This window comes from Podarcis filfolensis, assembly GCF_964270895.1.
Source record: "Podarcis filfolensis genome assembly, chromosome: 12".
Lineage (NCBI taxonomy): Eukaryota > Metazoa > Chordata > Lepidosauria > Squamata > Lacertidae > Podarcis > Podarcis filfolensis.
The window spans coordinates 19,351,961-19,376,065 of record NC_139614.1 but is presented as its reverse complement, the minus strand read 5'-3'; the positions used below and the strand labels follow the sequence as shown (position 1 = coordinate 19,376,065).

Below are 24,105 nucleotides of genomic sequence, written 5' to 3'. Positions count from 1 at the left end.
TCAGAGAGCACTGTATTATGCAGTCAGTGTCGAGGTACCAGAAGGGTTATTTTGCCACACAAACATGCTGCTAAAGCTAAAAGGTTGTTGACCCAGACAGTTGTTGGTTTTACAGATAGGGTGGCCTGAGAAATAGGGCTCCTGTATTCAAAGTTGTGCAGAAAAGCAAATTTCATCAGGTGCCGTTTGATATACAGTGGTACCTCGGGTTACATATGCTTCAGGTTACAGACTCCACTAACCCAGAAATATTACCTCAGGTTAAGAACTTTGCTTCAGGATGAGAACAGAAATCGTGCGGCAGTGGTGCGGCAGCAGCAGCAGGAGGCCCCATTAGCTAAAGTGGTGCTTCAGGTTAAGAACAGTTTCAGGTTAAGTACAGACCTCCTGAACGAATTAAGTACTTAACCCGAAGTACCACTGTACAAGTTACCCCTGCTCAAAGTTGTGCTAACTGAACTTCTCTTTCAATGCAACTATTCAAAGCCCTGTTCTGTTTTCCCTCTGGCCACCCTCATCCCTGTGGGTTGGTTCTTGTTCTTCTTTAGTTATCCCCTACCCTTTTCCCTTGATGGGGCTCAAGGCAGCTTACAGATGAAAACAAGAATTGTTAAAAATTCTTAAAAAGCAATTAAACATTGGTAGAATTGAAACTACATGCCTATATAAAATCTGTTTTAAACATACAAATAATTACAGCAGAAACAGCATGGCACCGACCCTTTCATTAAAATCAGTCAATTCCCCAAAGCCTATTGGATCAATAAGGTCTTCACCTGTCAGCTGAAGGACAACAAGGAGGAAGCCTGTCTCTGGGGATGGAGTTCCAGAGTTGGTTGACATCAAGCAGCAGTCGATATCTTTTAATGAGGCGCATAATAGGCACAGGTTTCCCAACAAATCCAGAATGCAAAGATCAGTTCTAGGGTTTAAGACTTCAGATAACAACCTTCAAACCATTTATTGCAACACAGCCCCATGCTGCTGTTTCAAAAGGGCAGTGGGATGTCATTTACTGTGTATACTTCGGCCCTGATCTACAGGACAGTATGCTGTAATCCTAAATATGTCTACAGAGATTCAAGTCCCACTGAATTGTGCACAGGATTCCAGTCCCACTGAAATCACTGGGATATGTCAAAGAAAGTAATACCATAATAGCAGAAAAGTGTTTTGGCATGTGATATTTGTGTTCAATACCTGTGCTCTATTCCTATTCTTTATTTTACATACGTATTTTGGTGTGTGTGTAACTGGTATATAAACTGTTTCTAAAGTTTTTATTTTAAAGAAAGAAGTCACTGGGGACAAAGTTAATCCTGACAAGCTTGCTCTATTGTGTTTAATGGCACTCTAGACGGGAGTCTTCGCTCTGGTATATATTCCTTGGGTAAATCATGTTCCTGTTTTTGGCTACTCATCATGAAAACTATAATAGGAAATAATTGAGAAAATCCAGCAGCTGGCAAATTCATTTAGGGTCGACACTGGGTTTTCATAAACCACATAAACTGTTTACCAGAGACTTCAGCTACTGGCAAACTTCACATGAGATTGGCATTGCTCTGTAGAAATAATATTTCTACCTAAGCAACTGGTGTTCCCTCAGCAGAACTCTTCAAACTGTTCCAGAAGTTCATTGTCTTTGATTATGGCCAGAGTCTTCCTTTAAAGGCTGGCAGGCCTAATACTGATTGTCCTCTCTGAGTGGCATAAATACAGAAAATAGTTAATAATCTAGTCACTAGCTGGCCTAGAATAACAGAGAAGTGAGGCAAGTCTGTGTTGTGCATTCTTACAATGAACTAACAGCCTTTATCTGGCATTGCTGCAGAATTCTAAGAAACCAAAAACATCAAGGCAACTTTGAAATCAGTGGTTAAAATGAGCCCAGTTTCGAATGGTTGAGTCCACCATCTTGATTCAAAATGGAGTCCACCTGTATCTAAAGCCCACTCCTTGATCTTGGGTCTAAGTGACCCTGAGGGGAAACCTTAGTGTGAGCTTGGATAAACACAGCTGCTCACCTTGTGTATGGTGGTTGGAAAAAGGGCAAAATAGTGTTTATAGAAATAGCTGACTGCACTCACGGTGTAGTTCATGCACTTGTTTGTTGGGCCTAATACAGTAATGGTTTCATTTCAATATCAGCCATGGAATTATGATTCATTAGGAGACTTTCAGGATTAACCAATACTGTGTGTGTCACAGCATCGTATAATTTAACACATGTGAAAAGGGGATGCTATCCATGCATTATTTTGAACGTACACCAAAATGGACAACTAAGCCATCTTCAGGAGAAGAAAAGGCTACGGAATAAAACCCACACAAATCTGGAGTGGAGTCCCTAAGACGGTTGGATGGTGCCTTGTCTTCCTCCTTCCAGCAACTCCTGCAGCCAAGCTGGTGTCAAACGCAGTGTTCTGCTTTTCTTTGGTTGACATCAGTGAGGTTGAGAGGGCTGTTTTGTAGTCTGGGCAGCCCAGGACCTGTGCCTTGGACGTCTACCTGACATCCAGGTGTGACATGTGTATCTTTGACCTGTGTTGTGTTTCTTTCAACTGCTTAACAGGACTAACCTTTTGGAACTTGCAGGAGAAGTGTTGTCTAAAGAAATTCCCCTACCAAAAGTGCTAACTAACTTTTGACAGTACAGTGGTACCTCGGGTTAAGAACTTAATTCATTCTGGAGGTCCATTCTTAACCTGAAACTGTTCTTAACCTGAGGTACCACTTTAGCTAATGGGGCCTCCTGCCGCACAATTTCTGTTCTCATCCTGAAGCAAAGTTCTTAACCCAAGGTATTATTTCTGGGTTAGCAGAGTCTGTAACCTGAAGCATCTATAACCTGAAGCGTCTATAACCTGAAGCGTCTGTAACCTGAGGTACCACTGTATCTTGTGAACAAGAATGATCACTTTTCAGCTGAAGAAATTCAGGTGTGAAGTGTGAATCGGATTCTCTCCAAAGAAACATTATGGTGGCAGGAATGGTTAATAACATGGTTAAAATAGACTCATAAAGTGATCATTCCACTTACTCATGCTAGTTTTCTCCTCGTAGTATATTTTCAGAGTGCTCATTTATTTCTCCCTTGATTGCATGCTTTGTTTTCGCCCAGATTGAATTTCCTTCTGCTGGGGTTCCTAAAATAGTATCATTGAGATTACACTCCAGACGGCATGAATCTGAGGCTAAAGCAAGATGCAATGATGCCAGCCCCAGTTGTTTAATTTAAATCTGGTTCTGATATGATCAGATATTTTAAAAGCAAGAGAGTTGTGTGGAGGTTGCTGAACTCTGCCCCAACTCATTCTATGCCCACAGTAGATATGTGCATGACCTTTTTTTTTTTAGTTTCATAAATCCATCCATTTTTGTTTAAAATTGACATAATGTGCTTCACTGTTTATCAATTGAAACGTCGCCTTTATTCTTCAATTGATAAATTCACATTCATTTCATCTTCCATAGGTGTAGCTTTGTTAGGCTGTGAACACCCTAAACATTCAAAGCTTGTGAGTTCTCCCAAAGAATCCTGGGATCTGTCATTTGTTAAGGGTGCTGTGAGCTGTGAGGGGTAAACAAAGAGCTACAGATTTAACACATTTATTACAAAAGCTTATTCTGCCACAACAAATTCATTAGGCTTTAAGATACTACAGGACTCTTTGCTGCATCTATTTCACTACTCATATCCCTGATTGTTTCCTTTAATTACAGTGGTACCTCCGGTTAACTACTTAATTCATTCCGGAGGTCCATTCTTAACCTGAAACTGTTCTTAACCTGAAGCACCACTTTAGCTAATGGGGCTTCCTGCTGCCTCCGCGCCGCTGGAGCACGATTTCTGTTCTCATCCTGAAGCAAAGTTCTTAACCTGAAGCACTATTTCTGGGTTAGCGGAGTCTGTAACCTGAAGCGTATGTAACCTGAAGCGTATGTAACCTGAGGTACCACTGTATTGCTGCTGCTGCTGCTGCTACTGCAGAGTTGATTTTTGCAGCAGTCTTCTAGCGAACGTTAGTCTATTTTCACAGAATGCCAGGATGCAAATTGAGCAATAATGACTAGAATTTAAATCGAAATATCATACCTCTCACCACAGAGGCGACGGCTGTGTCCAGGTGAACTGTGCACCTGCTCGGTCTACTGTTTAAGTACATTACTAAATGCTGATAGCCAAGGCTCCTGCTCACACTCTTTGGGGATCTTTAATTTTAAGGAAGATTTGGACCAGAGAGCCCTTCAGATCTGCTTCCCCCTCTCTAACATCTAGAGTCACAAGAAGAGAACCTTCATTTTCCATCCCAGGGTGCTAGACTTCAAGCCCTCCCACGGCTGCTGCTTCTCCTTCCTGCTTCTCCTCTTCTGCCTGGGGCTGCCAAACCATGCTAGGTTCTGACACAACTGAGGGACCCATGACAGAGGAGGAGGAAGTTGAGAGGTGGTACATTCCCTGGAGTGGTTGTACATAAGAAGTCAGGCAGGTGGAGAACAGACTGAAGTTAGTGTGGGAGTGTCCCATTTACCCATTGGGCAAAGATTATGCTAGGTGGGCTTTTCTTTAGATGCCATTTCACCCATAAAATAGGCTGTCTGAAGGACCTGTGGATGTCAATAGGGACTTGATAAAGAAGTAGGATCAAAGGTGTTATGTACTAAACTTGGATCCTAGAACAATAGGCAGGTAGTGTTAGGATATTTCCGTTCCACCTTAAAAGGGAGCAGGCTTTGTGAGTCACAGAGTCTGCGTATTTCCTGTTCACAGGATGTTTATGTTTTCTATTGCTTTCGTTTCTCTCTCTTTGCCTGAGCATACCGAAGCAGGCAGTCATGTTTTTCTTTGTTCTGACCAACACTGAATAAACTTGTAAATATGCTCTCCTGCTGTGGATCTTTCGCTGTGTGAATTCTGCTGATAGAGCATGCATCAGCCCAGGAATGTGGCAATCTATTTCTGGAGCTCGTGTCACTAATTGCTGATACTGCGTGTCTACGGGAGATCGATGGACGTCCGGAGACGACGTGGAGTCATGATGGACTTTATCTCCCTGGCTGTATCCCAACAGGTAGAATCCTAAAATGCAACAACTGATTGGCCTGCAGGGAGAAGACCAATCAGGCTCCAGGAGGGAAGCAGAATCAGCCAGTCAGATGGGACTCATTGTGTAAATAATGTATATAAAAGCCTGAGGGGTGGGGGTGGGGGTTCAGTCACTGTTTTACAAGCTGCAATAAAGAGCATGAAATCACTGCAGGACTCCGAGTATACAGTGGTACCTCGGGTTAAGAATTTAATATATTCTGGAGGTCCGTTCTTAACCTGAGGTACCACTTTAGCTAATGGGGCCTCCCGCTGCCACCGTGCCGCCGCCGCACGATTTCTATTCTCATCCTGAAGCAAAGTTCTTAACCCGAGGTACTATTTCTGGGTTAGTGGAGGCTGTAACCTGAAGCGTCTGTAACCTGAAGCGTCTGTAACCTGAGGTACCACTGTATTTCAAAAGCCTTCTGGGAAATGATATATAATGAATTGGGGGGGGAATGTTTAAAATAACTTTTGCAAAAGAACTCAGAAGCTTTTCTATTAGGAATTGTAGGTACCGACACCCCAATGGGGCAGAGAAGACTTTTTATGTATGCGACAACAGCCGCACGGATGCTACTAGCCCAGAGATGGAAAGAAGAAAGAGTCCCTAATAGAGAGGAATGGCAAACCAAGCTGTTGGACTACGCTGAAATTGGCAAAACTGACTGGAAAGCTCAGGAACCAGGAAGACAAAAACTTTAAGAAAGAATGGGGAAAATTTATAATCTATTTAGGAGATCACTGTAAGCAGATGAAAACATTAGCAGGATTCTAATAACACTTGTAGGTAACAAATACTGTGAACAATATGGACAGATACAAAATATAGATTATGAAATAATATGCAGTTGAAAATCTTGACAACAGGACCCAGGGAGGGGTTGGTGGGAAGTCCTGAGATTCAGAGAAATCTCTTTATACGGATATGTATTTGGTACTGCCATAACTTTATACTTGTAAAACCAAACGAAAACGACTTCGAAAATAAAAATAAGAAAAGGAAGTAGGAACACCACTGGGTTGCAAAGGTTGTCTTGTTCCTCAGCAATGGAGGACAAGAAAAGTCTCTTTGTATGGCACATCTGAATTATGCAGATCCATGGTATGTGCCTTTAGTACCCGCACAAGTAGAACAGGAGAGTCTGTTTCCTTACATTGAAGTTGTAACCCTTTATAACATCCATGTCCTGTGAGCTGCTGTTGCCAATGCTCCCCCCTCCCCCACCTTTCAGCAAAATCGTTGCTGATTTCCATCTCTCAGTAAAAATACGCCATGTTCCTATTTAGTGCTTAAAGCAGTCTGTCTCAAATGAGTTGCAGTGCGATTTTCCTGAAATATCTTTGGAACAACTCCCAAATTTGATGGCACTATAAAATAAACTGCAGACCTTTCTAAAAGTAGAGTGTCGGGGTTTTGCTTCCGCCACACTCCCTTCAGCAGAAACTACTGCCACTGCATTCAAATTCCATGAAATATGATGATGTACATCAAGGAGAATCTTTGGCCCAGGACATTTAATGGTCTCAAGGCAGTGCTCCCAGGGAATGGACAATGAGTGGCCCTGGAGTCGGTCAGTTACACAGTATGGTTAAAACTGGCATAAATCAGAATTCTTTAGTCAGCCTGTTCCTGGATTACGATGCATTGGTTTTTGTTATCTGAAAAGAGCAGACTCTGCTTTTTCACATTGTGTTTGATGTTTCCCATCTTTTAAAAAATGTGCATGTAATATGTCGGGCTCAGATACCTGCAGAGGCTATGTCTTTTAAAGGATTTAATTTGTATTCATTCCCTACAATTATTCTGCCGTAAGCTCCCCATGCAAGTCACTGTTCTCGATTGCATTCACCTTTAGTGGTTCACTGAGCAAGATGATAGGAAATCACACATCAGGCTAGTCATTCAAGGCACAACTGCCTGTCTGCCATTTAATCAAGATTCAGCCCCTTTCTGGCTTCATAATGTAACATGGGGCGTTAAAAAATATTTTTAGTTTTGGATTGCTGAACCAGCAAATCTAGCTATTTTCAAAGTGTGGGAAGAAGGAGAGACTTGATCATTATCATAGACAATAACACAATATGCTAGCATGGTAATTGGGCCCATGTACCTCATGCTGAATCGACCACTGTAGTATTTAAGTTCATTATGAACTCTAGGAAGTGACATTTCACTCCGCTGCTGTTACTTTTTAATAAGTAGCAAATATCTCTTAAGTTTATTTGAAAGGTGAATGTTCTTTTTTTCATTTTTCATTTTCTATTTACTGTGGGTGGAAAGCAAATTATACAGATAATTTGGCATATGTAAGATATGCATTGCTATGTGCTTGCTTTTTAATTGCTGTGAAATATTCTCTTGCCATGGCTGTGCCTAAAACGACACCTGATGGGAGTCAGGGGCTTTGACAAAGGAATATTCATATTTCTTAAGGACTTGTGGAAGTATCTTGAATGATCAGTTCACCTTTAGGGAGAGCACAAGGACCAGTAGGTGTGTGTGAGAGAAATAGCAGTTTGCTATTGAATGGGCACAGAGGAACGGTCTGAGAGCTGTGAATTAGTGGAAAGTGAAGCAATTTTGCCTCTTTTTTCTAGGCCCTGCATGATACTTTGACATAGCTGTCAACTTTCAGATTTGAAAATAAGGGATTGGCAGCCTCACCTGTCCCAGGGACAGTCTATGGGATATCTAGAAATCCGGGATAGTAGTGGGAAGCAGCGGGAAACGGCGCTGGAATAAGGGAATTTCCTGCAAAAAAGGGGAAGGTTGACAGCTATGTACTTTGAAGTCTTGACGATCCTGAGGAGTTCAGAGTGCCCCATCACCCCATCACTTGCCAAATTTGGGGCAGGGGGGATCCCTCTGGCCAGATGTGGTTCCCCAGAACATCTCCAGTGTTTTGAGATGAATCTCAAAATATATTCTGCATGTAGCCTTTCCCCTCCACTTGCTTTGTTTTGGGATTTCTATATAAAGCGAATATTACATAACTATGATCTCCCTTTAGCAATTTGCCCTCTGTGTGGAGGTAGGAAGGATGGAGGTTGAGGATGTAGAATCAGGTGGGCATATCTAAACTGTCTGCAAAGGCAGCCCCAGGTATAATGCATTCTTCTTCTTTGGCGATCATGTGTAGCCGAGTAAGATTGTCTTCCATAAACATGGTTTTAAAAGTGAGTCCGTAAGTGACTGTGGAGGCCAATTCATTGCCATGATCCTACACTTTGTCGAAGGGAAACTGCCCTCCAGAGGAGAAATCATATATCGAACAGATGGAAAGCTCTTTAAGCTGAACATACTGAAAGCAAAGAGTAAGGTTACCGTAACTTCCATCATAGAGCTTCAGTATGCTGATGACAACGTAGTGTGTACACACTGAGAGGATGACCTCCAAACCATCCTAAATATATTCACAGAAGCTTATGAAAAGCTTCGCCTATCGCTCAACATCCAAAAAACCAAAGTGCTGCACCAACAAGCACAAAACAACCCCTCTGCAGCGCCACAAATCCAACTTAATGGTGTAACGTTGGAAAATGTCGGTCACTTCTCCTACCTGGGCAGTTATCTTTCCACAAGGGCTGACATTGATGCCAAAATCCAGCATCGCCTGAGCTCTTCGAGTGCAGCTTTCTCCCGATTGAGGTGCAGAGTGTTTGAGGACTGGGACGTTCACAAACCAGACATTAGGTTACTAGGGTGTAGGACATGGAAGCCATGTTATCTCCATTCAGACAGGGCCACAGCTGGGCTAACCGCTGAAGCTGGTAGGAGATGATAAATGACAATGTCAGACTCAAGCTGTGTCCCTGATCTTTCAGAGCGTGTGTGTGTGTGACACCATCCAGAATTTAGTTCTTTGCAGCTGTGCATGTTCTCCCTTTCTGGTGCTGGAGTGCATACCTTTCCTCTCCCCTTCTTTTTTTAAAAAGATCATATCTCCCATTTACACCTACTTTCTCCCCTCTTTTAGTATATAGAAGTTGGAAGATAGCTTAGCGGGTACTGGGTTAGTACTGGTGCATGCTAGTAGTAGGTGGAATTGATTGCTTTTAAATCCACAGGAAAAGTTCATGGGTGATTTTTTTTTGGCTTTGTTCTGATTTCACCACTGCATATTCTTCCAGTTACAACAGAAGTTGTTGATTTTGGGTTTTTTTTTTTAAAACATAGGCAGGCGATCCAAAGATGTTTTAGTCACACACATTTGCTCATAATCTCTTGTTACTCTCAGACCTCTATGCACTTGCACTGATACGACAGATAATATTGACCCTGATGTAGTTTATCTCTGGGATTTGCAAATGTTTCCACAAGCTTTTTCCATCTCTTTCATCTAGCTTTGATCAATGCATTGACCGTATAAACACACAAAGCAGAAACGCGCTAAAGGATTGCCGCCTTTTGGCTCTTCCACATACAGATTTTTCTAAGCCTTAGATTTATTAATTTAGTTCAGGCACACTAGCCAGAGGCCATCTATGCACAGTGCGCCATGTATTAAAAGGACTGTATGAAAAGGAGTAAGAATATGGGCTTGGTATGCATGCAAGATTCTTTGGCCACCAACCCTGTGGGCAATGAGCTGGAGAGCATGGGATTCTGGGATGATTGGTCACTCCTGCTACCTTTAATCAATACTACCCTGAGAACAGTGCTGACAATACTCCTGGATCCTTTGCTGTCGCTCGAAGATCAGGTGACCTCAGTGGCCTGGAGTGCCTTCCATCACCCTCAGCTGGTGGCCCAGCTATGCCTATAACTGGACAGTAATAGCCTAACTACTGTTGTCTATGCTCTGGTAATCTCAAGGTTAGATTACTGCAATGTGTTATACGTGGGGCTGCCTCTAAAGACCGTTCGGAAACTTTAGTTAGTCGCCAGGTTGCTCACTGGAGCAAGGCGGTTTGAGCATATTACACTGATCCTGGTCTGACTGCACTGGCTACCAATTAGTTTCCAGGCCCAATTCAAAGTGCTGGTTTTGACCTATAAAGCCTTAAATGGCTCAAGACCGCAATACCTTAAGGACCGCCTATTTGCATATTAACATACCCGGACCCCAAGATTCATGTGCCTCCTCCTTGAGAGGTTCGGAGGGTGGCAAGATGAGAATGGGCCTTCTTTGCAGTGGTTCCACGTTTGTGGAATGCTCTCCCCAGGGAAGTTCACCTGGCGCCTTCATTATACACCTTTAGGTGCCAGGTGAAACGTTCCTTTTTAACCAGGCCTTTGGTTGATTTGATTGACATCCTAAGCCCTTTTAAAATGTGTTTTTTTGGGGGCGTTATTGGGTTGTTGTTTTTATTTTTATCAGGTATTTTGTGGTTTTATATCTTGATTTTATTTTGTGAACTGCCCTGAGACCCTCAGGTAGAGGGCGGTATATAAATTAAACAAACAAACAAACAAACAATATTGGGCGGTGCAGGTGGTTCCCCTGCAGAGGGCACCAATCCAAGAGAGCACAAAATTGAGAAGATCCATCCATTTGTGGGCTCCAAATGTTGGGCTCACACAAGGTGCCATATTATGAAAGGTTAGCACAATCTGTTCCTGAGAATGTTTTTCATTTCTTCTTGATATGTGTTTGTGAAACTGTGTCCGTGTGCTTGTTAAACCTCATTTGTACTGATTAGATTGCAAGTCCAGCTAGTTGGCAAAAGCTCCAAGGACCAGCTGAAAAGTGAGCGGGAAGTTTTGCAGGTTAAACTTCTGGTACCTGATTTAAAAGTCTTAATATTTCTGCACAAGTTCATAATAGCAGATTCTTAAAACTAAAGCATCCATCCTTGCATGGCAACTTTCAAGGAAATTGATGCAGTTATAGCATAAAACAACTTATTCTTTTGCCCATGTTCTTCTTACTACGATTAATATAAACAATGTCTTATAGATCAGGCATGAAATGTTATCTTTCTTTTTCCTGCTTCTAATGTCTTTAAAGCTTTTAGGCATATCAAGGAAAATGTGAAGCTGGAACAATAGTGGCTCCAATATTGTGGGGAATTATGCATATGGGGAAATGATTGTGGCAGCACTGAAAGATCTGAAGCATGAACAGCTTGTGGGATATAGGATAGTCGAGAGAAAAGGGGGCATTAATGTACAAAAATAAGATTAAAAGGGGGGAAGGCAGACTTCAAATATTTAAAAAAGGGAAGAAAATTTGTTTCCCTATTGCCGTTGAAAATAAGATTGATATTTAATACATTAAACAAAGATATATTAGATACAAAAATACATTAGGTGCAAAAGTCAGCTGAGTAGTGCAGAACATCTGGCATTCTGAGCTTGGAAGGATTTTAAGGAAAACCAAAGAAGCTGAATAATGTTTTCTTTAGGCTTCCTGTTCAGGACACAGGGTTTGATGGCCTAGATGGAACATCCATTGAATAGTCTCCTCCATGCTCAATTTGACACTTACCTGCTATACCAGAAATGGAGCAGGGGAACAATTTAGGCACCTAAAAACTGCATGGTCATCCTTGGCCTTGCAGCCACTGACAACAGTGCCATGGCTCACACTAAGCATCAGATTTATGGATCTGCTGTTTAATGGATGAGCATTTTATTTATTTATTTTGGCAAATATAGCAAAAAGGAAGAAATTTTTAAAAATAAAAACAACCCATCAATCCTGACTTCAACATATTAATATAGGCAGTTGGTATGACCAAATAGATGTCCAAACAGGATGGAGAATTATAATATATATACGTTCAAGTGCAGAAAGAGATCTTCAGACCGCTGAATAATGGATAATAGAAGCATTGCTGCTTATCTTTCTGTCTCTGAAGTAGAAGTCTCTTTGAAACCATTAAGACTCACAGGATGCACTTGCATTGTCCATCTGTTAGTCTCCATGTCTCAGGAATAGTAGAAGAGGAGGAAATGTTCCAGTTCTGTGGTTTAAGGCAGTATGCCTCTAAATACCAGTTGCTGGGAGTCACAAGTGGGGACATTGATGTTGCACACAAGCCCTGCTTGTGGGGTACCCAGAGGGATCTGCCCGGCCGCTGTGAAAACGGGATGTCAAACAATATCTGGTTTAATCCAGCAGGCTCTTCCTACATTCTTCAACGAAAGTTGACAGGAAACTCCTCTCAAAAAAAGGCAGAAACACCAATTAAGCTTGTTTCCACAGCATGCAGGCTCATCTATGAAGAAATATAAAGAAACTAGCAAACAAATAGCAGTATATTTAGATCGGTAGATGATGCACAGCCATGCCAAGCATAGTCAGTATGGCCCTGCGCCAAATCTCACCGGTATCAATGAAAACATTCTTGTTGATCTGCAAATTCAGTAGGCTTGTGATCTAACACATGGCCTAGCTGTGAAAATGATGAATATATCACCGACTGAAGACAAGATGGTGGCTGCCTACATTTTGTTAAAATAATGGTTCGGATCTCCAAAAAAAGTGACAAGGATATTTCTCTTTTTTCTTTGAATCATGAGTCCACCACATTAATATCTGGGCAGAATTTTTGAACATATTAATTCAGGAAACACTGGGGAAAACAATAATTAGGTAATGAGCAGGCTGATTTAGGATGAAACTACCTCATACAAGGAAAAGGCAAGGATCCGTACCTCGTATTTCTTTTTTTAACACAAATGTGGAAACTAGGAGACATTTATTGGAGAGAATCAGTGAGCTGGAGAAAATTTTCAATCCTTCCACTAACCATTGAGTCTCTGTTTCCAATGTCATGCATGCAATATTTCAAACATATTTATTTTTCATACTTTAACCTGTATATATTGACTGCTTTTTATTAGTCCTTTTAATTTTTCTGTTTTCATTATGTGTATTTTATGTACGGTATTATATATATTTCTAAGACACTTTGTGAGAAGACTTTCTGAAAAGCAAAGTATAATAAATCCATAGAATAAAGCCTGCTATATTGTTATAGATGGGGCGGCTAAGTCATATAAATTAACCAATGGTAGGATTTTGGTTATTTGTAGTATTGAAGGGAAGATTGGAGGCCAGTGGGAAAATACAGGATAAACTTGTGTATCGAGGCCCCGTGACCACCCTGTTCTATAAGGTGCAAGGAGTGAACGGACTTCCTTTCAAAGCCAGGGATAGAGATACAAAAGGTGTTGATGGTCCCAGTGGCGTAGCAAGGTAGAAATCAGAAGAAGTACCAACATTGAAAGACTGGCAACATATTTTTTTTTTTGAAATGATTGAATTACCAAAAATGATGGCAACAATTAGAATGCAATCTAATCAAAATCTCAAACAGGAATGGAAATGTGTAGAATACATGACCAAAAGATGCTCCAACAAGAATTTATTGATATGTTTAGACTGATTTCACAAAGTTAAGTCAAGTTAAGCAAATATATAAGAATGAATGTTTAATTATTAAGATACAAAAAGACAATCTCAATAATAAAGTTACAAAATAATAACAAGGAAGTCACGCACGGGTGAAGGGAAGACACAGGGCAAGAAATAAGAAATCTATAATTGTTGGTACATAATGAAATGTAAAAATGTGAATTTACAAATATAATGTATATGTATCATTATGTAAAGATTTCATATATGTATTGCAACATTAATAATAAAAAAATAAAAAAATGAAAGAAACATTTCCAGATACCAGTGAAAGGGAAGTTGTGAGATACTGTTTACAAGGAAACAAAACACATTGATAGCCTACTTTTCCTAAGGAAAGCTGCAAAAGAATGATCTCCTTAGGGCTTTGTTAGCTAGTTTCAAAAGCTGGGCTATGCCTCTATTGAATTCCCATCACCTTCCCAAAGGATCTCCAAGTGACTGATCACGAGTTTCACTTCTCCTCTCAGTCTTAACTCTTTTAATGTATTCACCCAGGAGGTGTGTTGATTTCTGGGCCATTAAAAGCCCAAATGGCTCTTTTAGAGGTTTCTGTGTTCTATCATGGACTGTTAATGGGCCCCAATAGCTCACGCGGGTTTATACAAAAGGCAGACTTTCTGTACATATATGACTGCCTTGGGTGCTGCTGGCCATGTTTCTGAGCTTCTAAAGAATCAGACCTGCAGAACTATTCCTGGCATCAAAGCATAATTACATATGTACTTATTTTCCAGACAAGTGATTCTTAAACTGCCTTGGGGCCATTGGCGATCCGCGGTGCACTTCCAAGGAGTCCCCAAGGCTGCACTGATAACAATAGATGAAAAAGCTGAAATGCCAGTGTGTCTCTACCATGTTCGAAAGAGACAGCCCTCTTTTCAGCCTGAACGCCGACACTTAAAATGGACAGCAGCTGCCTCTTTGGCAGTGCAAATGGCCGCCTTGCAAATCTTTAAAAGCATCCAGATGGAACTGTCGTCATCCGGTTGCATTCCAGTGTTTTCCACATCCTTCTCCCATGTCTTTTTCAGACCTGTTTGGTGCCGATTATTGGTAATAAAATGTAATTGGAACTCTAGCCTTTTTGACATTCATAGGCAAAATGCCAGGGAGGTTTTAAAGATCTGCTGTGCCTTTAACTTAGTTCCCGGTGGTATGGCCCGCCTGTTTATTTCTTCCTGTTGGTTGCAGCTGTTGGAGTAGTGATGCATGCCCTATTTATGACTCTTCCAACAGCCTCTCTTAATTGTCCTAGTGTCGGTTTCTGTTGCCGCGGAAGACTTTTATTACTGATTCCCAATCATTTTCTCTCTCTTCTCATGCTTTTATAGAGAAATGAGTTGCTCTGAGTTTGCTGCCGGCACGCAGTGAAATGCACAGTACAGTTGTACATCAGAAGTCAAACAGAATCCTTTCCAGAAGTCCGTTCAACTTCCGAAATGTCCGACTTCCAAAGCGCGGCTTCTGATTGGCTGCAGGAAGCTCCTGCAGCCAATCGGAAGCCGTGGAAGCCCCGTTGGAAAACCAGTTGTTGAAGTAATCTAAGCTCAAGATTACCAGAGCATAGACAACAGTAGTTAGGCTATCCCTGCCAAGATAGGGGCATAGCTGGGCCACCAGCCAAAGCTGATGGAAGGCACTCCAGGCCACTGAGGCCACCTAAGCCTTGAGTGACAGCAAAGGATCCAGGAATACCCCCAGGTACGTCTGTCACCGTTAGTTAAGGAAAAGAGGTGATCCCACATTACGCCACATACCATTTCCACTACAAGGGAATGTACCCTCTGCTGAATGAAACTTCCTATGCTAACCTACAAAGATGCTGCAATATAAAACAAGGTACTTGAAATATATACAGGGACGCGGGTGGTGCTGTGGGTTAAACCACAGAGCCTAGGACTTGCCAATCAGAAGGTCGGCGGTTTGAATCCCCGCGATGGGGTGAGCTCCCATTGTTCGGTCCCTGCTCCTGCCAACCTAGGAGTTCGAAAGCACGTCAAAGTGCAAGTAGATAAATAGGTACCGCTACGGCGGGAAGGTAAACAGCGTTTCCGTGCGCTGCTCTGGTTCGCCAGATGCAGGTTAGTCATGCTGGCCACATGACCCGGAAGCTGTCTGCGGACAAACGCTGGCTCCCTCGGTCTATAGAGCGAGATGAGAGCGCAACCCCAGAGTCGGTCACAACTGGACCTAATGGTCAGGGGTCCCTTTACCTTTACTTAAAATATAAGACACAAACTTTTGTAGGGCAGCTCACAGGCAATGCACATGTTGTTTGGTTAAGCAGACTTAGTGTAAGGGTTATCTGAAGGATTGTGAACGTAGCAATTTTAACTTTGGGATTTATTTACTTGTTCTCATTGCATAAAGTTCCTCACCTCAGTAGGATTAGAAAAGCACTTTTTTTTGCTGCACAGCTTTAAAAAATATATATTTTTAAGCATAATGCAGGATTCCTAAGCCCTTGTTCCCAAGATTCTTTCTTAAAAAAAGAAGTATACTCGACTTATATACTCCTTTGGTCCTTTGTTGTGCTAAGAGTACTGCAGCATAGGTAGGATGCCAGCTGCAGATATGGTTTCAATTCCGTGCTGTTGTTCTCTGCTGGGAACTCGTCCAATCAATACGCCTCTGAAAATAGCGCTGGCGTTTGGTGGACTGTCCATATGAGAACTCCCATGGTTGTTAACATGCTTCCCTCCCAGGACGGGGGGGGGGGGGCTAGTGAAACTGATTGCAATCCCATTAATTTCCTTGTGAGTCTGGACAAGGCTGAGGTGATCGGCCAGACATACACTGGAACACTCAATAGCCCCTTAAATAGATCTGCCTTTCCGCTTTCTTCCAATTAACTATAGGTGCCTGGCGCTGGAGAAGAAACCAATGTGTTCAGCAAATGCTCTCCTTTATCATCACTCAGGCTATTTTTAAGGTGGCTCAGGTTACTCAAATGACCGTCTTCGTTTTAAGAAGAGCAGGTGTGAATGGACAGAGCAAGCCTATAGAGGGTGGGGGTGGAGTTCCCTAGGAAGGAAGCATCACTGTCTTTTTTTTAAAAAAAAATAAAATTATTGGCTTTGCAAATAATCACATTACGTAACATCATATCCTCTTATTTTATCTCTTTGGTTCAACTGAGCCTAACAACTTCCTTCCGTCTAATGGTTTACAAGATTAAACTTTGCATCATTACATTTCACTTCGTTTCCTATCCTTGCTATATCATTTCCTAAAATATTAAAATACTCAACCTGAATTGGTAGCAATTTCATCTTACAAGTCTTCAGATAACCCTGCTAGTGTTGTTAATTGCTTACAGTTGTCTTTCAAATATAATACAAATTTATTCCAGACTTTTTGGAATGCTTGGTCTCGCTGGTTCCGGATTCTTCCTGTCAGTTTTGCCAGTTCTGCAAAGTCCACCCATTTCATCTGCCACTCTACTTTTGTTGGTAATGCCTGTTGTTTCCATTTTGGGGCTAACAAAATTCTTGCCGCAGTTGTTGCATATAAGAACAATTTTTTATCTTGTCTCTGTATCTCTTTACCCACTATATCCAATAAAAAAGCTTCTGGTTTTAAAAAAAAACACAAAAGTGTTTTTAAACATTTTCTTTAACTCGTTAGATATCATTTCCCAGAAAGCTTTTACCTCTTTACATGTCTACCACATATGGCAAAAAGTACCATCCTTTTCCAAAGAAGCATCACTGTCTTAAGCCCCAATGGACTTATGCCTGCCTGGGCCGGGGGTAGTTTCCTTGCTCCCTGTTTTTCTTACTTGGTCATTCTTGGTTTCAATGGAAGTGCCAATAGCTATTCCAGCTCTGTGGGTAGTGTAGTTTCCCTTCCTCTTTGGGGCAGTGGAAATGGGGAAGCACCCCACCCGCCTCAGTCTTCCCTCAGCCAGCACCCACCTGCCTCCCTTCTTATTTACATCCACTCCAGGGGAATGGCACCACCCAGGAGCTTCCTCCTCAGCCCAGTATACCTGAAGGAGCGTCTCTACTCCATCATTCTGCCCAGACATTGAGGTCCAGCGCTGAGGGCTTTCTGGCTGTTCCCTCACTGCAAGAAGTGAAGTTACAGGGAAGCAGGCAGAGGGCCTTCTCGGTAGTGGTGCCTGCCCTGTGGAATGCCCTCCCATCAGATGTCAAGGAAATAAACAAATATCTGACGTTTAGAAGACATCTGAAGGCAGCCCTGTTTAGGGAATTTTTTTAATGTTTGATGTTTTATCATGTTTTTAATATTCTGTTGGTGTAGTTGGTGTAGAGAGCCAGTGTGGTGTAGTGGTTAAGAGCGGTATTCTCGTAATCTGGGGAACCGGGTTCGCGTCTCCGCTCCTCCACATTCAGCTGCTGGGTGACCTTGGGCCAGTCACACTTCTTTGAAGTCTCTCAGCCCCACTCATCTCACAGAGTGTTTGTTGTGGGGGAGGAAGGGAAAGGAGAATGTTAGCCTCTTTGAGACTCCTTAAAGGGAGTGAAAGGCGGGATATCAAATCCAAACTGTTCTTCTTCTTCTTCTTGGGAGCCACCCAGAGTGGCTTGGGAGGCCCAGCCAGATGGGTGGGGTATTATTATTATTATTATTATTATTATTATTATTATTATTATTATTATTTATTCTCAGTAGTGCAGGGAAAAAGAAGTGGCAAAACTAGAATTACCGTATTTTTTGCTCTATAGGACGCACTTTCCCCCTACAAAAATTAAGGGGAAATGTGTATGCGTCCTATGGAGCAAATACAGGCTCCTTGGCTTCAGCGATAGCAATGCGAAGCCTCCGGAGGGCAGAGGGAGCGCTCCCTCCGCGCTGCTTTCGCTGAAGCCTGGAGAGTGAAAGGGGTTGGTGCGCACCGACCCCTCTCGCTCTCCAGACTTCAGGGATAGCCGCCTGAAGCCTCTGGAGCGCAGCGGGAACTTGCGCTGCGCTCCAAAGGCTTCGGGTTCCTTTTGCTGAAGCCAGGAGAGCAAGACTCTCCTGGCTTCAGCAGAGAGGGAGAACTGCGCAGCGCCCCTTCAGCAAAGTGGGAGGAGAAGTGGAAGGGCCTCTGTTTCTCCTGCTGCTCCGCTGAAGGGGAGCTGTGCAGAGAGAGGGGGGATTTTTGTTGTTGTTGTTCTCCCCCTCTAAAACAAGGTGCGTCCTATGGTCGGGTGTGTCCTATAGAGCAAAAAATACGGTAGTTGGTTCTGCCTATCACTGACTCTGGCTTTACCTTCTGTTGGGTTTCCCTGGCCTTTGCCCCACCACTCCCAATGGGCACCCTTGGGTGCATCTCAGGGCAAGGGATCTGTCCACCTCAGCCCAACACCCTCCTTTTCATCCCATAACATTGTCAGAGCCCATGGAAAAGCGAGGAAGACTGCAACACTCAGGTCTGCTCCCCAAGCCCTGCACCTCAGGCCACCACGGATTGGCTGGATTTGAACTGAGGGCCTGGCAGTGCCTGGCAGTGCCCACAGTGCTCCACGGCAGCTGAGGAGAAGCCGCAAGGGCTGCATCAAACACTGTGAGGCTCTGAGGGCGGAAGCATGCCCCATTGAACTCAGTGCTACTTATTTCTGAGTAGACATGTATAGGATTACACTAGCAGGTTTGGGGTTTTTTCAGACTATTTGAGTTTCTTTTCCTCAGCGTAATTTTTCCTGAGGTAAGCAATTGTTCCTATCAGCCCTCTTTTCTTCCTTTCCTCATTTGGTGTTGGTAATAATGCTCAATGCACACATCCCTGGAGTGAATAAAGGAAGAAGCATCATTTGAGTGAATGCTCTACTCACCTCGTTTTGCTTGTAGAACAAAAACAAAAAACCGGGGGGAAACGGTAGCAGTTGTATTGTTTGCCATTTGAAGTTAGCTCAGAAGATGGTGGAGGTTTATTTGATCTCTAGCCCCCACTTTATCTCATATGGTGGGATATGTTAGAGCATCCATTGGTATAAAAATCCCATTTAATACACTTAAATAAAATAAAGAAGCTAAACTGTAAGAATACAGGATCCTGCCTTATTCTGAGTCAGTGCATGGGTCCATTTAGCTCAGTATTGTCTTCACTGACTAACAGCTGCATTTCAGAGTTTCAGGCAGAGTTCTCTCCCAGCCTTACCAGGAGATTCTGGAACTTATTCCTAGGTAAACTGTGCTATGAATACAGTACTTAGAAATTCTAAATCTCAAACCTAGGTTATATGACCATTTGAAGCAATGCTCAAACCTAGGCTGGCCCAACACTATGTAGAATGAGGAACCCAGTTCTGAGTGTCATGGCAGGACAGCAAATAGTAATTCAGTGTTATTACGATTATATTCTTATTGTCAGGGGCGGGGAATGAGGAACATGTGGGGTTTTCTGCCTCAGGGGCCAACTTGGCTGGCCTTGAGTACTGGGGTGTGGGAGACACTTTCTGCTCTGTTTTGACAGCAAAACATTTTGGCTTTTCCCGATAACAGGAGGGCCAGTGGGGTTTTTTGGTAGCCATCCTAGTTACTGGTTTTTTGTTTGTTTTTCAGAATCATGCTACAGGGAAGATTTGGCTGATATTGTGGGGAGTCAGGGGGCTGGGCTTGTGTCTGTCATTGCGGACCCCTCTAGCTTCACCCCTATAATTTGAGCACTGGTGCAAAGACCTTTCATGAAGCAAGAAAGGAATCGTGTTTAGTTCATTCGCAGCAGGGAAATGGTTAACAAGGATATTTTGGAAGCATAAGCAAGTGTCATTAATGAAGCTTTGATGTAACAAAAATAGGGGATGTTGCATACATAATGAGATTAGCACACCTCATTAAATTTAGAGTATATTTTATTAAGGAACTGAAGAAAGGAAGAGTTGTTTAAACATCCTGGAACATTGTTTAATGAATTGTATATTTTGCAAATGGTATAGGAAAAGCAAAGATATAAAATAATTATACTGGGAGCAGAAATTTTCTAGGGTGTACATCACTTTAGTTTCCTTGGTAACTGGCATTCATTCAACCGGCATATTCCTATTAATTTTTGTAGTCATGAACTGTAATGCATTTTCAAAAGCTTGTCATCATCTCTCTCCATCATCTCTTTTATCAGTATGATTCCTTATATACTTTTTGACGTTTTTGGCAGTTCTAACAGGGTTTGTGACACTTACGTTCTAAATCCATGTATCAAGATTTTTCAAAGAATGACTCAAGTTTTTCCACACATAATGGGTGGCTATTTCTGATTGTACAATAAGTGCTTGTGTCTTAACTGGGATTTTCTGAGTGATGTTGTGGGTAATTAATATAGGCAAGATAAGCTTTGAAAATAGTGAGTAACTAGTTCAAGGCAATAATGCTTATCGGGATTGTAGATCTTCCTTATCAGAATCAACGCACAAAAAATCACAATAAAAACAAGAACAGGAACAAAACAAAACAATAACACACTCTTGGAAAGTGGCAGCTCACTGCCCCACAATCAGGGGGAGAAATTATGGCTTGATTTATACTAGAATGTGAACCTATGTAATTCAGACTTCCCAAACCAATGTGAACCAAATCACAGCTATGTCCTCTCAAATTCACGCTTCTCTAGATTCTGTAATATAGTTCTCCCAACCAAACAAGGTGTCCCAAAATATGCATATTAGGGGAGGATGTCCATTAAAATGCATATATAAGTGAAAAGAATGCACAAAATGCATTATCTTAAAGGGAAGCTGCTTACAAAAATGTGTATATTAGACAAAATTGGAGACAAGTTCTTGTAAGAACTTTTTTAAAATTAAAAATTGGATAGTGATGTGGAAAAGTAGTGAATTAGGAGTGCCAGCTTGGCCCTGCAGGAGTGGGTGGCCGGGGGCATGGGTGCCATGCAGTGTGCATGGCCCTGGTGCCAAAATTTGTGGGTGCCCAGCCCCTGCATGGGGAATTCTGTGGGTGCTTGGGCACCCAGGACCCCAGGAAGCCGGCACCTATGTGACAAATTCAGGGTAAGACTGGGAAGAATGAGAGACTGAGAAAAAAGTGAAACTCAGTCTCTTCTATTTAAGAGAGATAAAGAATTTCTTCATCAAATAGAGTGGCCTCAGCTGAGTGTGGGGAAAGATGGATCATCTTCACCTAAATTACTCTCTATTCCAAAAGGCGTCTCCTGCTATTTCTTAGCCATTTTGGGCCACTAACCTGCAATTTCCCTGCCAAAAAGTGTGGCTGGCTGCTACCTGGCCCGTGGCCACTATCTTTTACGTGACTTTAGAAAACAACAACATTCATTCTGGTCCCATTAACAGATAACCCTTCGGAGCAAAAACCTAGTCTCCTTCATTCTAATTAGAGAATGACCTTATACAACAACGTCTCACCTTCAACGGAAGCCCAACCGCACAGTGCTCAAACGCATTGTGAAAGTTGAAGAATTGTTCCTTTCACCTCCCCAGAGAGTTGACTCTTCGATGGAACTTGAAATGACTTTCATTTGGTGGTGGTGGTGGGGGGGCGTTTTTCTTTTCTTTTCATTGTGTGCCGCTTTCCTTGGTGTGCAACTTTAAGGCCGCCTCAGTTGCCGTCTTGCAGGAGGTTGTTGCTTTCCTGGAGATAAGGCTCAGCCATTTAGGCTGCCTCACCAGATGTGCAGAGTTTAACTGTCATCTCTTCACTGCATTAGGCACTCACAGAAGCATAATTCTTCTTGTCACTAAGACAACAGTTGAGCTTCGGAACAGCTTGAACCGAACTAAATCTGCAAATAATGCACACTGAATACTTAATTAAATAGAGCACATTTCGGATTGGAGGCGACTCGGCCAAAATGCTCAGCTAACAGCAATCAATTGGTTTGCAGCTTCCAAGGTAGAAAACAGCATTCGCAGCTATTTGGTGGCCTAGATTATTTTATTTTATTTATTTTTTAAAAAACAACAACCTTATTTCATCTGGCTCTAAAAATGTGAAATTTACCCCCAGCAGATATACTGAGGAACGTCAAGCTGGCATTTTCTGTTACATTCATGCATTAATGGATTTCTCAGATGTTACCATCTTTCAGATGCCAGTGGAAAGAGAAAAGGCTTTATTTTGCTTTTAAATAGCCGTATGAATTCAATCTAACTTGTTTGCAAATTGCTGCCAATTTGGATGTGGTCGCACATTTTCAGTAATATGACATCATTGTGTTTTGGGTAGTGAAGCTCATTGAAGTAGATGTTAAAAGAAAAGGTTCAATGCTTGAGACTCAAAGAAGATCATCACACAAAATGTGTGTAAAAGACTAGGAATTAGTTCCCACTTGCTTTTTCATTTCTTCCCTATCTAGTTTCTGGTTTAAGAGTTTTATTTTGTTTATGCCTCCTTAGGGAAATATCCCATTCCTGCCCTTCTTAATCTCTCTCTCTCCTCCTCTCCTCCCTCCCTCTCTCCCTCCCTCCCTCTTTTTCCGTTATCCATGCGGCTGAATACAGTTCCAAGGTTATATTTTCTCCCAAGTCTGTGGAAGGTGAAAAAAGATTTAATTTTTGCTCAGTAATTCTGATGAATATTGGATTTCCAAAAAAGAAGAAGAAGTACCTTCAGCTAATGTAAGAGCTGAATATTTTTAGATTATTTTGCCTTCATTTATCTCATGCATGCTGTAATTAAATTTTTGGGCTTATGTGCTCAGCGTCGCTCGTAACATACCATAAAATAATATTATATCCATAGAGTAATCAGTTAAAAATACCATCAAATCGCCAACTAATAAACAGCTAATAAAAATAATGTATGTATTGACTCAAGATGAAGCTAGTTTCTGGATAATTGCAGCACCACACATTGGCTGTGACTCAGTGCAATATCAGTATCTGCATCCAGGCCTACAAGCCCAGAGCCAGCACCTAAAATGGTGGAGGAAATGTTGGGGCCCCAAGGCTCCAGAGGGCCCATCACAACTGAGGCTGCCCACCTCCATTTTTTTTAACATGTTCAGTGGTATTCAGTGGCGTAGCGTGGGTTGTCAGCACCCGGGGCAAGGCAAGTAATTTGCGCCCCCTAACCCGGGGATTTTAGCATTCGAGTCTCTTCCACGAGATTAGTGTGCCCCCCCAGATGTTGCGCCCGGTGCGGTCGACCCCCCCTGCGCCCCCCACGCTACGCCACTGGCTGTATTTCAGGTCAGTGGGTTATCTAGTCCAGCTTCCCATTCTCACTGTGGCCAGTGGTGGAGCATATGCCTGCACTGCCCAGGGCGCACTCCCAAGGAAGGCGGGGCATGCTCCTGAGGGGGTGGGGCATGGAGGGTGCCCTCCCAGGTGAGGGGTAGCCGCTCGGGTGCACGGAGCGGTGTATGTGCCCTGCAGCTGGGGGCAGAGCGGGCCGCCCATGGAGGCGGAGCGAGCTGCCAAGAGAGTCCGCAACTCCCAAGCCTCCCCCCAGCTGTCAAAATGAAGGGGGAGGGGGAATGCTGCTGGCAAAGCGGCACAGCCCCCCTTCCCCCAACGGCTCAGGATAGGCTTGGGAGTCGTGGGCGGGCGACTCGCCAAATGTCACCCCGAAGATACCCAGGGCAGGCCACTGCCCCCTTCTTCCGCCCCTGACTGTGGCCACCAAGACGCTTGTGGAAAACCTGCAAATATGATTCAAGCACAGGAGCACTCTTCCCTCCTGTGGTTTCCAGCAAGTATTCAGAAGGATGCTGTCTCC

General features: G+C 42.7%; 2 long non-coding RNA genes across 2 annotated transcripts; both read right to left on the bottom strand.

The window, feature by feature from the left end:
* Positions 1-10,996: 10,996 nt before the first annotated feature.
* Positions 10,997-22,468, bottom strand: LOC310745288. The gene is made up of 2 exons (XR_014540066.1): positions 21,792-22,468; positions 10,997-12,259 (listed from the first exon to the last, which is right to left on the bottom strand). It is a non-coding gene; the product is annotated as an uncharacterized lncRNA (long non-coding RNA).
* LOC310746401 lies at positions 17,055-17,498 on the bottom strand. The gene is made up of 2 exons (XR_014540704.1): positions 17,382-17,498; positions 17,055-17,201 (listed from the first exon to the last, which is right to left on the bottom strand). It is a non-coding gene; the product is annotated as an uncharacterized lncRNA (long non-coding RNA).
* Positions 22,469-24,105: the final 1,637 nt, after the last annotated feature.